This window comes from Mytilus edulis, chromosome 7, assembly GCF_963676685.1.
Source record: "Mytilus edulis chromosome 7, xbMytEdul2.2, whole genome shotgun sequence".
In the NCBI taxonomy this organism is placed as follows: Eukaryota; Metazoa; Mollusca; class Bivalvia; order Mytilida; family Mytilidae; genus Mytilus; species Mytilus edulis.
This window is the reverse complement of record NC_092350.1, coordinates 58,107,394-58,120,944: the sequence shown is the minus strand read 5'-3', so window position 1 is coordinate 58,120,944 and position 13,551 is coordinate 58,107,394.

Here is a 13,551-nt window from a genome sequence, read left to right as displayed (position 1 = left end):
TTACCTATAAACTTCTTTAAAGCTTACCTTTATCCACTTGGCTTAGCTCCAGAATATATGTCCAGTCTTATTGTATCAGCCTCTGCAAACCAAAAATATAATACGAGATTTTCATCCTCAGATAATTTTATTATTCCAAAACCAAATACAGAGTTGTATAAGTCTAGTTTCTCGTACAATGGACCAAAAGTGTGGAATGCTCTTCCTAATTCAATAAAAAAATCAAATACAGTATCCGAATTTAAACATAGATACAAATCTATGTACTTTTAACATTACCATCATATTTTTACTGTAATGCCATATCATAATTGTTTATTGTATTTTAAATTGTACATAATCTTTATTTACCATTATTATTGATGCATTGTTTATTTGTTATGTAATTATTATTGTATTAAGAGAGCCTTATTGAAAATTGGTGTAATCCAAATGAGTTACTCTCTCTAAATAAAGATATTATTATTATTATTATTATTATTATGATCTTTCTCTCTCTTCTCTCTCTCAGTCTCACCTGTGCTCCCTCTCTCACACGTGCGCACTCTCTCTCCTGCGCCTTATACTCACACCTGCGCACGCTCTCTCTCACACCTGTGCGCTCTCTATCTCACCTGCGCTCTACCTACGCTCTCTCTCCTGCACTCTCTCTCACTCCCTCTCACACCTGCGCTGCTCTCTCACACATGTGCTGGTCTCTCACACCTGCGCACAACTGACCTTCTCTCTCACACCTGCGGCTGTACTCTCTCTTGCGGCTGTACTCTCTCTCACGCCTGCACTCTCTTTCACACTCAGCTCTCTCTTTTCTCACGTCACACACCTGCACCTGTTTGCACCTGCACCTTCTCTCTCGCATCTCCGCCCCCTCACTCGCGCTTACGGCCTCTCTCTCACGTCTCACACCCTCACTCTCTCTCTCTCTCTCTCTCTCTCTCTCTCTCTCTCTCTCTCTCTCTCTCTCTCTCTCTCTCTCTCTCACACCCTCCATTCTCACCCTCCACACGCTCTCTCTCTCTCTCTCTCTCTCTCTCTCTCTCTCTCTCTCTCTCTCTCTCTCTCTCTCTCTCTCTCTCTCTCTCTCTCTCTCTCACACCCTCCATTCTCACCCTCCACACACTCTCTCTCTCTCTCTCTCACACCTCCGCTCTCTCTCTCTCTCGCACCTGCTCTCTCTCTCTCGCACCTACACTCTCTCTCGCACCTACACTCGCTCTCGCACCTACACTCTCTCTCGCACCTACACTCACTGTCTCTCTCGCACCTACTCGCACTTACGCTCGCTCTCTCACACGTGCTCGCTCCCACACATGCTCTCTCTCTCACACATGCTCTCTCTCTCTCAAAATTGCTCACTCCCACATTTACTATCTCCCACATTTACTATCTCTCACACTTGCTCTCCTGTAATACTCTACCAGAAAAAATATTTGTATAACATTAGTTTTAACTGCATGTCATATCAACAATTAGTTATGGCTATAGCAGTAAATTGGTTCTATTCCTTCAAAATTTGACAATCCATCGGGGACATCACTACAATATACCGTACGCCGTTTAACCTGGCAAGTATGTACTCTCCCCTTCAGTTGTACCTTCATTAGGTTGGAGTACAAATAATGTTTAAGTTTGAATAAAGTTACTATATTAGACAATTATTTACATAATTTATGGTATTTTAACATCTTATATTTTGCAATTATAATTTTAAAGATGAATCCGCTATGTTTTTCTTTTCATTTTAATTTCATTTACTATTGTTCCACAGCTTTTCCGTTTATTTAGACTTTAGTTAATTTTATTTGTGTATTCTTGAAAAATATTCAACGCGATGAAATCAGGGGTGCTAACTGTGATATTCATAAAGTTTTATACTTTATTGTTATTTAAAACAATTGATAATAAATTATATGGCTCAACTCCTGTAATTTTAGTTCACTTAAAATCAGTGAAGTGTGAAACCAGGGGTTGAAGTCATAAAACTTTGCTCAGTGCTCGGAGCACAAAAATCATGCTCGAAACATGAAATCCAGCATTTTGATTGGTTGATTTTCGAGTACGGGTACAAAAAACTGACTCGAAAGTTTTATGACCGCAAGGCCTGGTTTGACATTGTGATTGATATAACAAAGATTTTTCTACAGGATTAAAGGATATTATTTCAAGAATAACCTTCTGGCATATAAATGACATGACAAATATATTTATTGAAAAATAATGAAATAACTGCTTTTATTGAACAATTTTTTTTTCTTTCAGCAACCTACTTCTCCAAAAGAAAGCAACTATAATTGCAACAGTGGATAATTAGCAACAGCAACAGCAAAATAAAAAAAGAACATTCTGTCTCCGTGTCGTATTGTTAAACATTTTCAGTTTTTTTTTTATTAAAAGATTGCATTTCTTCTATGTTTAATCATTGGCGGATCCAATGGGGGGGGGTCATTGGTTTGGATCCCCCTTTTTAACAGAGAGGGCGACGTCAATGTAGAATCTATAACAAACATGATAATTTCAACTTTCCAATTGTCAGCTTCCTATTTCTAAGTAGTAACATATCATTTGCATCTTGCTTTGAAAGTTTAAAAAAAATGTTTTCTTATTAATGATTAATAAAGCAGAAAGATATTTTTGTCTATTTGACTTGGAAGTTTCACAAATGCCATTAGTTTTTATCTTTGAATTCAAATATGCCTACATACTATACTATATATATTTTCTTGTTACACTATATTTTTTTCTGATGCACGAATCAGTCTTAATTTTTGTATAATTGCACTTCAAGTATTCAATTATATCTATGCTTATTTATGATAAAGATTTGGCATTGTATGTATGTTTTTTTTTGCTTTTTGTTATCTACAAGTATGGACACAGATAAGTGTGGATAGAATATTTGAATGTTTGACAGTGTCTGACATGGAGAGTTCTCGGGTTTTTTCCCACAATAAGTTTCTATGTTGAATTGTGGTGCACAGTTACAGCCAATCTGTACCATACACTAAAAATATCAGTGTCTTTTTTTAATATTAAGTTTTAGTGTTCAAGACTGTCGTGAAGTAGACACTAATTTAAATCATTGCCAACCGTTCATAGATTTTATTGAGATAAAAATGCTATTCATTTAAAATCTGCATAATGGTCAAAATACTAAGACTGATTCGTGTAAATAATATGTACGTCCCTAATTAAATTTGTGCATTTCAAACTTTCAATTAGGGAATTTCCATTCAACATTTGGAATAGTTTCTTTTTGAAAACATTAATATGTTTAACAATGATTCCATAAGAGAACATAGCTAGCTGAGTAGGATCCAACGCTGTAGAGATTTACGTAAAGAAGAAAAAGATTTTTTGTATCGCCAAATGATTTTGATACAAAATGTTCCACAATTGTTATTTCGGATAGCAGAAAAAGCTTAAAATATTCTCTTCACTTTCGAGAGCTTATTAAATTTTCATCAATATAATTACTAAAGTTAAAATTTAGATGAAGGTATTTCACAATTATAGATATCTCGCCAGTTTTAATAGACTAGTGCAAGTTTTCTCAGTGCTCTTACTATTAATTAAGTGATAATTTATTAGCATTGGTTTGTTGTAAGTCAATTTTTTTTTTATATTAAACATGGCATTTTGACATGAAGTATAAATGGTAATTATTAAATTATGGTCATCATACGGCTTGGCTGCGGATGACAATGTCTTTGATACGGAAGATTTCCTTTAGTTGTTCCTATTTGATTAAAATATTTAATATTTTGATTGGCTAGTAAGCGGAAGAAGGGATCCCGTAGACCGCCCTACGTCACGATTCATGAATTATGCATATTCTATTTATAGGCTATTTTTAAACCATTCGGATAATACTAATGCTAAAAATAGAATTTCTTAACATGTAAAACTATCTTTAAAAAAACGATGCAAAATCATTAACTTTCATGGAGAGTGGTAAAGGGTTATTTTCGTGGAACGTGATCGCTTTTTTTTATTTCTCGTTCAACGTGTTTTTACTTTTTTATTACACGTTCAGTCGTGCAAAACAGCTAGGTGTTCAAAATGTTGTGCTTATGTAATTTTGTACGTGCTTCGTGATTCAAATGCTTATTTTGCGTGCTCAGTATTTTTCAAAAAAAAAAATCAAACACCAGACAGGGATCGTCAAATGGTCAAGAACGAAATTGATTTATGTTTAAACATATTTATTTATAGTGGATTGGGAAACACGTTTTGCAACTTATATTAATCCCTTTCCACGTTGCGGGTGCGAGTTCTGCCTTGTAGCGGCATAAGCTTACTCTTTCGAAATCTACAAGGATGTCTTTAACGTGCAAGATTATGGCTCTCTCTTAACACGGGTCAGCCATTTCTTGTCCCCTTCCGACGGACTATCATCGTTTCCTCAAGACCATACCGATACTCGCAAATGGTGTCGAGGGAGAGCCGAAAATTGCATGAGTTCCTGAAATTTTCATCTCAAACGGGAATCGAACCAGGAACCTTAGTGATAGTAGTCCGATGCACTAACCAAAACACCACGGCTCTCTACAAATTGATTTAATTTTGTTTCCGTGATAAGAAATGACAAGGCGGTACGGATGTCAAGTTGGTTCAATATTCAACATTCAACATTCAACATTCAAATTTTTTTTTTTTTTTTTTTTTTTCTCATATCCATTTTCAACATTCAACATTCGATTTCAACATTCAACATTCGATTTCAATATTCAACATTCAACATTCAAATTTTTTTTTTTTTTTTTTTTTTTTCTCATATCCATTTTCAACATTCAACATTCGATTTCAACATTCAACATTCGATATCAACATTCAACATTCGATTTCAATATTCAACATTCAACATTCAAATTTTTTTTTTTTGTTTTTTTTTTCTCATATCCATTTTCAACATTCAACATTCGATTTCAACATTCAACATTCGATTTCAACATTCAACATTCGATTTCAATATTCAACATTCAACATTCGATTTCAATATTCAACATTCAACATTCGATTTCAATATTCAACATTCAACATTCGATTTCAATATTCAACATTCAACATTCAAAATTTTTTTTTTTTTTTTTTTTTTTTTTTTTCTCATATCCATTTTCAACATTCAACATTCGATTTCAACATTCAACATTCGATTTCAACATTCAACATTCGATTTCAATATTCAACATTCAACATTCAAATTTTTTTTTTTTTTTTTTTTTTTTTTTTCGTATCCATTTTCAACATTCAACATTCGATTTCAACATTCAACATTCGATTTCAATATTCAACATTCAACATTCAAAATTTTTTTTTTTTTTTTCTCATTCAAATTTTTTTTTTTTTTTTTTTTTCTCATTCAAATTTTTTTTTTTTTTCTCATTCAAATTTTTTTTTTTTTCTCTTCTCGTATCCATTTTCAATATTCAACATTTGATTTCAACATTCAACATTCGATTTCAATATTCAACATTCAACATTCGATTTCAATATTCAACATTCAACATTCAAAATTTTTTTTTTTTTTTTTTTTTTTTTTCTCATATCCATTTTCAACATTCAACATTCGATTTCAACATTTAACATTCGATTTCAACATTCAACATTCGATTTCAATATTCAACATTCAACATTCAAATTTTTTTTTTTTTTTTTTTTTTTTTTCGTATCCATTTTCAACATTCAACATTTGATTTCAACATTCAACATTCGATTTCAATATTCAACATTCAACATTCGATTTCAATATTCAACATTCAACATTCAATTTTCAACATTCAACATTCGATTTCAACATTCAACATTCAAAATTTTTTTTTTTTTTTTTTTTTTTTTTCGTATCCATTTTCAACATTCAACATTCGATTTCAACATTCAACATTCGATTTCAATATTCAACATTCAACATTCAAAATTTTTTTTTTTTTTTTCTCATTCAAATTTTTTTTTTTTTTTTTTTTTTCTCATTCAAATTTTTTTTTTTTTTTTTTCTCATTCAAATTTTTTTTTTTTTTTTCTTCTCGTATCCATTTTCAACATTCAACATTTGATTTCAACATTCAACATTCGATTTCAATATTCAACATTCAACATTCAATTTTCAAAATTCAACATTCAACATTCGATTTCAATATTCAACATTCAACATTCAAATTTTTTTTTTTTTTTTTTTTTTCTCGTATCCATTTTCAACATTCAACATTCGATTTCAACATTCAACATTCGATTTCAACATTCAACATTCGATTTCAACATTCGATTTTCAACTTTCAACATTCGTTTTCAACATTCAATATACGTTTTCAACATTCAATTTTCCACTTTCAACATTCGTTTTCAACATTCAACATTCGTTTTCAACATTCGATTTTCGATTTCAACATTCAACATTCGTTTTCAACATTCAACATTCGTTTTCAACATTCGATTTTCAACTTTCAACATTCATTTTCAACTTTCAACATTCGATTTCAACATTCAACATTCGTTTTCAACATTCAACATTCGTTTTCAACATTCAACATTCGTTCTCAACATTCAACATTCGTTTTCAACATTTGATTTTCAACTTTTAACATTCGATTTCAACATTCAACATTCGTTTTCAACATTCAACATTCGTTTTCAACATTCAACATTCGTTTCCAACATTTAACATTGTTTTCAACATTCGATTTTCAACTTTCAATATTCGTTTTCAATATTGAACGTTTGTTTTCAACATTCAACATTTGTTTTCATCATTCGATTTATTCAACATTCCAACATTCACAATTTGTTTTCAAAAATTACCATTCTCAATATTGGATTTTGACATTCTTGCATTTGCATCATTCAACGCTTGATTTTAAGATTCAAAATTTGTTTTGAACTACGGTGATAAAGTAATCTAAGACTTTCAAATTAAATTGTTTATATCTTTGATAAAGATTAATTTGTTACATTTAGATATTAAACAGATCACAAATTTAAATTGTACAATATAATATTACATAAAGATGGTACAAAAAAATAGATTGATTACAACATGACACTAACAAGGGAGGTAATTACTTTTTTAAACTCGGACAAGAAAACTAGCACGTTAAACTTAGAGTATAGATTCACAGGTCAGAGATTGTCAGATCAAATTTTTTTTAATCGGAGATTATGTCGACGGATCATATGCAAAAGTCTTTTTCAATCTAAACAATAAGGGTGCGTGATCTTTAGTCTTAAGTTTGGAGATGATCTAAGATGATAAGACATAACAGTGACTATCCTCTATTACTATTGTGGCTATTGTAAAATGGGTATAAATGGTCCGGTTCCGCTTATTTATTTCCCCGCAAAAACAAATACAGGGCTGCCGGTTCCTTGCCGGTATTGTCGCAAAACGTTCTGCAAGTTCACATTTAAAACCGCGAGTAGCTTTCAATTTTTTTGCCATTCGGAGCCTATTCAGTATGAATATTGCTCATTTGTGAAGGCTATATGGTCACTTAAACTAGAAGGTGTGAATGGCGTTTAAGGAATAGAGAATAGCGGGGATTGAATATTAGAGACAATGGAACAAAAATGAATAAAGTAGAACAATGAGGTGTTCAAATATAAAGAGAATAAGTTAACTGGCAAAAAGTATGAAGAATAGAGAAAAATGGCTCACAACATAATTTAAAGAGTATATAGAGAAACATTCTTAAGGGTTTCGCGGAACCCAGTGTCTAGCCTACTTATGCTGTTAATCGCAGGCTCAACAAAAGAGGAATAAAATCAATAAAAAATATTCCTCTTAATACTATCTTATGATTCTAAGAAGCTTCTGTCCACGTTTGGTAAAAATACAGAATGTTTTAAAAACCTTAACTGCAGACTGTCTGTAATATAGACTGGAAGAAATACTAATATATAAAAAAGAAGATGTGGTATGATTGCCAATAAGACAACTATCCACAAAAGACCAAAATGACACAAACATTAACAACTATAGGTCACCGTACGGTCTTCAACAATGAGCAAAGCCCACACCACGTAGTCAGCTATAAAAGCCGAAAAGACAAAGTAAAACAATTCAAACGAGAAAACTAACGGCCTTATTTATGTAAAAAAAATAAACGACAGGACAGGCACATACATAAATAATGTAAGTCCATTTATAAGTAAAATACAGATACACAGGTACAAAATTTTAACAAAATTTTCTTTTAGATACATTTTGTTCTAGCTTTTGATAATAAAAAAGCTTCTGTCCAATTTTGGTACAGGTCCAAAATAGTAATTTATTAAAATTTCAAAAACTTAAACCAAAGGGTGAATGCAATGTTTTCTGGCAGAAAAACTAAGTATATTTATAAGTAAAATACGGAAAAAATGGAATTTTATTTTTACAAAATTTACTTCTGCATACTATCTTATGAACATAAAAAAGCTTCTGTCCAAGTTTGGTAGAAATCCAGTTTGGTTTAAGAAAGTTATTGAAATTTCAAAAACTTTAACAACAGAGTGAGTATTTGTGGACGCCGCCGACGACACCGACGCAGACGCAGACGGAATGTAGGATCGCTATGTCTCGCTTTTTCGACTAAAGTCGAAGGCTCGACATAAATGGCCTAAAGTAAAACTATGGTTCTAGTATTACAGAATACAGAAACGAAAACCCCCACTTTGAGACCATTATACTAGTTGTCTAAAGCAACGACGTTGCGCACGATATCGGTGTCACTTTGGAAATATGGGTTAGATGGCGGTTATTAAAATTCAAGCTCTTATCCTTTACAATAAATAGCCATGTTATGCATATCATTCGAAAGGAAATAAACCATAGAAATCAATGAAATAGATGAATTTGTGCTTTGTCTATTTTCTAATGAAAAAAAAATTGCTCATTTCGATGCCTATAACGTCATTTTAAGGGTGTCCCGCTGTTACAATTTTGTTTTATGCGCGTCTTTGAAATCCAAGCGCGGATTCATTAGTAAGTAGAATGGTTTAAAATTTTACAACTATATTGTATACATTTAACCATAAATGAAGTAATAGACGTTTTTAACTATAAGAGGAGGAAGATCGTCAGAAAAAATAAATAAAAAAGAGAAAAAATGTCCCAATTTGCTGCTCAACCCGTAAAAAAACTTTGGTATTAAAAGATTCGAAGCTTTACACATGAATGAAAATTCTCACAATAAATCTTTTGAGAAAAAGTACTCCTTAGTCGTGAAAATTTCAGTAAAATGTGCAATCATTTTTTTTGTGTCACATCGACTCATTTAACAAAAAGTTTTATCAGAGAAATACTCGTATGTCATAAAATTTCAGTATAGTTAACGATTATTTTTTTTACCTACTGTGAGTACATCTACAAATGTACCTAGCAATATGTGTATGAAAAAAGGGTAATTACATTTAGTAGTAGTGTGACAGAATGAAGTTTAACCATAATTTCGTTTTTGACTGGTAACCGATCGTATAAATACGCGGATATATATCATCGAGTTCAAAATAACATAATAATTATCTTATCGCTTGTTATAAATTCATATCTGCAATGAATACTAATAAGAACGGAAATTAAAAATACAAACATATTGTGTCGTTAGAAATATTTATATGCATTAAAATCTATGCACATGTACAAAAGAAATGTGTTAACGCATGCGGAAGAATATCACAAGAAAGTTTTGTTGGAAATTATGAATGTCTTCTCAAATCCAATATATTGGAAAAATCGAATTGTGATAGAAGAGTGTCCACCATGCATGTGTACTGCACTTTTATTAGAATCGTAGAATAGAATGTTATACCATGAAAATTATACATGTAACTGCTACATAAAAATATTAATATAATATAAATATAAACAACACATCAGATTGTACTGATTTGTATCACCACAATGTAATAGATATTAAAGCAGTGAGGTTGAATTCCCTGTCATTAATTTTATTCATCATCCACGCACGAACTTGTCTTATAAAAACATATATATCTGTACATAAATCTCAGTTTCAGGTATAGAAATGTGATTTTTTTCTGAGACAACTGCTTGTGACCATAAACAAGAACTTGCGGTCATCCGATGTTCAGTACTTCAGTACGTTGATACTACTTGTAAAACAATGTAAATACGAATATAGAAACCAAAGAGATTGAAACCGAAAACATAAAAAATAATCAGTTCGGAAACGTTTTTTTTTTTTAAGTCAAAGAAGATTTAGTGTAAACCGATATACTCTGTTATATGTTGAAAATGGAAGCGCTAGCTGAACCAAAAATAACCAATAGTATATAAAAAGTGCATGGAATGTATTCTTGGTCCATAGTTGTTAGCTTGAGAAAAAACCTTGATCCATGTAAACATGCACATATAGCAATTACTTAAAAATACACATCTAGTAAAATGAAAATAATTGTATAAAATCGTGGTTGATATTAAGATTGTGGTCTTACTTATAGGTTAAAATGAATAATATGCATTATAATGTAAGTATAAGTCACTGTTTTTAAAAGGTTATAAGCAAAGACAGCCAATGTGATATGTTGTAAGCACGCTCGTCCTAAGAGTAAAGAGATTCGCCTCAGATTTGTCCTGCATTTGTTTCACTCATAGTATCAAACTAAGTTTTAATGTTTCAAAACATTTTGAAGATACAAAAACGCCAAAAAAATATGTACAAAACAGACTATTTCGTTCATTTCTTTTACAAAAATTATGCAGTTAGTTTTCTCGTCTGAACTGTTATACGTTGTCATTTCGGGGCCTTTTATAGCAGACTATGCGATATGGGCTTTGCTTTTGAAGGCCGTACAGTGACCTATAGTTATTAATTTCTGTGTCATTTTGGTCTCTTGTAGAGAGATGTCTCATTGACAATCATACCACATCTTCTTTTTATATATTTCAATCATTTAACAAGACATCAAACTGTTATTTTGTGTTATTCTTGCATCTATAATTCTTCTCAAACAATTTAAAAAATTTCAGTTCAAATTCAATGGAATTTTGTATTTGCACCGGCTTGAAAAAATAAAACCATATAAAGAAGCAACTTCGAAAATCTCTGTACTTAAAGCGGCATTTCACATGAGTAAAATATAAGATCAACGTTTGAAATTTTCCGTGAAACAACGTCAAAATCGTTGTTTTATTAGAAATGTCGTGTAACGCTAAGTGGCACCAATACCGTGCGTAACGTCCTCGTTATTTTGTCCCTGGTAGATTGTTATTGGTTTTCATACGTTTTTTTCTTTATTTATCTCTATTATAAATAAGTACGTGAGCTTTCATAATATGTTAACATATGGTTACTGAAGTTCTTTTGCGTCCTTGTTACAAAATGTATAAAGTTTATTAATAAACTCATCATAGATATTCATTGCGTCCGAAGCATTTTTCGGGCGGGGAAAACAACAGTATATTTCACCTATTGGTACTTTAGCGGAACTATTTCCTTGTGCGTGTTTTGTTTTCTATACATCAGGTAAGACTTTTCATTTTTAGAACCTGTCTATCCCCCGCCTTTCCCGCGCAAAATATCATAATAAAACACATAATCATAGCCAATAGTTTATTCTTAACCCAGACTAGAAAACATGCCTTTAAACATAGCCACTCACAAACAAAATATATTAAAAGCAATTTTTTTTACACTTTTTTATTTGTATGTTGTTTTAGAATATAAATTTGATTTGAATTTATATGAGTATAATACATATACATGTACATGTATATACCAATCTAAGTTAGTGTATATCTTGTTTCTCGTCTTACTATACAGTAGAGCTACTTTGATAGATCAGGTTGACTGATAAGCTGTCTATATAAAGTAATGGGACAATGCATGGAATGAAGACATCACCAAGTCACCGTATGCAACATTTAAAAGACATTCTGAGCTTATCATATAGTCACCACCTACCCACCAACACGGTGTGAGCTCTGGTTTCCGCGTATTTATAGATTATAGATCGGTTACAAGTCCAACACGCAAGTTACGTAAAGGAAAGCTCTCTGACTCGCAACAATAGACCGGAATGACTTTACGATCATCCGCTGTAAAAGGGACAAAAAAATACAGATCCGAGAGTAATCGCAGTTACTTACAGCTAGTTCAAAGCCAATAAAAACTAATACAAAAATCATGTATCTAAGACAAATATGTCAATCCGTGCAAATCCACATCCAGTGGTTTTAGTATAAAGACGTTGTTAACAATAAGAGAAGCATAGGTAACAACAGATTGTAGTACCTTGATGTGTAAAACAATGATATTTGATATGGTTTTAAGTTACTGATAACAAAATTACTATTTATACCAATGAGAACAATATTCAAAAAATATTTTTATAGTGTTTGATTGGTATTGAAAGGACTGCTAAGTTTGCTGCCCTGATCATTTTTAATTTACATGCATTCAATTTCTTTTACATTATTATTGATAAATACTACATTGCAGAAGAAGTGGCAATATATCTTTAAGTGAAAGATATTGTTTGTGACCTTACGGAAATTTATTTGGATATGCCGATTATGGTCTCATTGAGATTTACCAGACCTTCATTCAATTTCAGCACATTTTTTACGTTCCATTTATGGACTTTATGCTGTTCGTTCTGTGCGTCCGTTCGTTCTTCCGTTCATCGGCCTGTTTGGCTTCAGGTTAAAGTTTTTTGGTAAAGGTAGTTTTTGATGAAGTTGCAGTCTAATCAATTTGAAACACAGTACACATATTCCATATTACAAATTGTGACTTGGATGGAGAATTGTCTCATTGGCACTCATAACACACCTTCTTATATCTATATAATCTTTTGATCGGTTTAATTGGGGTCTTGAGCTGGCATGTCAGTTACTGCTAGTAGTTTAATTTATGAATTAGTTTCATTTTGCGTAGTTTTTTTGTTGGTACCTATTCCGACTAGGATTTCTTTTAAACTGAGTGTTACTGTGCAAATTGTTGTGTGTTTGTTTATTCTACATTGGCTAGCTATAGTTGTATAGTAGGAGGATTTAGATCTCACAAAGTATGTTTAACCCGCCGCAATTTTTGCGCATGTCCCAAGTCAGGAGACTCTGGCCTTTGTTTGTTGTTTTATGGTGTTTTTTTTTATTTTATTTTAGTTTAGTATAGACCTATTGGTGGCCTTCGGTTGTTTTCTGTTTTCTGCTCTTTGGTTTGGCTGTTGTCTCTTTGCCACATTCTTTATTTCCATTCTCAATTGTATTAATTGAATAATTGATTAGTTGATTGCTTGATTTGTTAATTGATTGCTTGATTGATTGATTGATTGATTGATTGCGGGATTTGCTCATTGTACTACAAACAAAAGTAATGATCATTTGAGAATCCTTTATTTGTATTGTAGTCTTCATTTAACCAATGAAACTCTACATTTACTTTTGCATTAGAATTATATTAATGACTGTCTGGTAACTATATATAAGACACGCAAGAATGTGAAATATAAAAACTTATTTGGCCTTCAATATCTCAACCTTTTGAATGTATGTAACTTCTTTGTTCAGTAATATTTCGAATTTGACATTGTTTTTACAAACTACCATTATAAATTTCC